The sequence below is a fragment of the Bradysia coprophila genome, unplaced genomic scaffold (assembly GCF_014529535.1).
Source record: "Bradysia coprophila strain Holo2 unplaced genomic scaffold, BU_Bcop_v1 contig_476, whole genome shotgun sequence".
In the NCBI taxonomy this organism is placed as follows: domain Eukaryota; kingdom Metazoa; phylum Arthropoda; class Insecta; order Diptera; family Sciaridae; genus Bradysia; species Bradysia coprophila.
Window position 1 is genome coordinate 2,134,377 of NW_023503727.1, and position 2,435 is coordinate 2,136,811.

Below are 2,435 nucleotides of genomic sequence, written 5' to 3' on the forward strand. Positions count from 1 at the left end.
GGCAAGAAAAGAAAATAAGGAAAAGTTGAAAACATTAGTACAAATTTCTGCTTTTTTTTCTGCGAAATTTTTCCATCAACGAATAACAGCACGTGCCTCGTAATAAATTCTCTCGTCAATAGGCTCGTATTCTATACAATAGTCAAAAAGGGATTAAATTAGCATTTTTTGTCATTACATTTTGCCCGGGAACATTCAGAGAAAAGGCGGAGAAGGAAAAAAAAAACGAGAATGTCATCACTAAGTTTTCTCGAACTGGCCCGTCCGTATTTCGTATTAAGCCCATCACCAGAAGCCATCAACTACAACCAAACAACTAATATTAAAAGAAGAAGACGAAGAAGAAGAAGAAAAAAACGAATTATTTGGACTGAGAGACGAGAAGTGTGAACATTGTGGAGTTGGATGGTGTGTTGATAAATAATTTTGCGCTTTTGCATTTATATTGGAAAGTAAATTCCGATTCGTAAATTAACACATCCTTTTTTGATCCTATTTCTGCAAATCCTTATTGGTTTCTTGACTTGAATTCTCAATCAGCACGCGGTGTTTTTGTCAATGGTTATGTGTGCTTGCCGTTGCCTGTCGAAATAAATGAGTTGATGTGATGGGTGCAGTTTTCGGATTTCACACCACTTTGGGGTGAGGGTGTTTAACATGACATGATGTATTTTTGATGTCGTTGCTGTTTTCTTTGTCGTTTAGAATTATCTGTACGGTATAACACCGAGATGCAAACTTATAATTTGATGGAGAGTTGTTTTTCTTGATGTTTTTCTCATTATCATATCCCATCAATACCACCCCTGGACTGATGAGAAAAAAAAAGAAGAAGAAGAAGAGGAAAGTATATCGGAAGGAAAATCGAATTAACTAAATCATTAAACTTCTGAATAAAATCGTGCAGGAGATACATAATTTCCGAATGAAAGGATTTATTATTTTGTCATCTTTGACGTTTAATTATACATCTACGAGGTTGGAAGTTAATTAGAAAAGGATTTGAACTTTTTCGTTTTATTAAAAACCAGAGATAACGTGTCTGCTATTCCAGTGGATTGAATTTACATTTGATTCAGGAATAGCTTTCTTAATTATTCAATTCCATAAGGAAAAACCGAAACTTTTTTTTTGCAGAGGCAAAGTTTATCGGACATGTTGAATGTGAAATCGTACTTTTGCAAATATGGTTGTGAGGAAGAGGTTGCTTTTAAGGAAAAGCAACGTCAGGTAGCATTTTATTTCCTCTTCATTGAATGTTCTCAAAAGTTTGATTAGGTTGAAATTCATGCCGCAAATATTTGTCAGGTATAATTCGTGAATAAGCTTTGATTTGTTTAAATGAGGGATAGTCCATTAGATTAGTCGTTCAGCTATTAATTCAAAGAACACTGTCATTACATTATAATGATCGCCATTTGACACAGTATGATGTCCATAATTTGAGCGAATTGGATCATAAGTTGTGTAAGATTCTAGAGATTCTAGATTCTTTCCTTTATAACTTCGACAGAAATATTAATTTTTAAATTATATAGAAAAATATTTGTAATTGTTCCAGGGCCTATCATTTGGCAATTAATTCCCAAAATTCCCAAATTCACAAATATTCTCAAATATTTCCAAAAATTCTCAAATATTGAACTGAATTGAAGAACGTCTTTTCACTCAGCAACTACGCTTTGAATATTTGAACGATCAGTGGATATTATCATTATAAAAATTTTAATACACAAAATGACCTGTTTTAAGCCGATGGAGGAACCCCAAAAAATGTGTTACTGCAATGGAATCTAGAATGACACATCGCTCATAAGTAATATTCATTGACATTGACTAATCACGTCAAGCACATTTACGTCCGAGGTTCCAAATTTTTACTTTGGCTTCAAAAACCTTGTCATCTAAGTCTTAAAATTGATTTCTGATAAATTAATCTGGATTCTTAGTCGGCCGTGATTCTAGAAAAGAGATGATCCAGTAGAATTTATTCCTTAATCCACCCTGGAGCGGTAGAATGGCAATGATTTTCTATTGTCTTCTCTTCTTCAAGTCTGCCGATTTTGGAAGTATTTGAGAATTTTGGGAATATTTAGAAATAATTGGGAATATTTGGGAATATTTGGGAATTTTGGGAATTTTGGGAATATTTGGGAATTTTGGGAATTTTTGGGAATATTTGGTAATATTTGTGAATTTTGGGAATATTTGGGAATTTTTGGGAATATTTGGAAATTTTGGGAATTTTGGGAATATTTGGGAATATTGGGAATTTTTGGGAATATTTGGGAATTTTGGGAATTTTGGGAATATTTGGGAATTTTGGGAATTTTTGGGAATATTTGGTAATATTTGTGAATTTTGGGAATATTTGGGAATATTTGGGAATTTTTGGGAATATTTGGGAATATTTGGGAATTTTTGAGAATATTTGG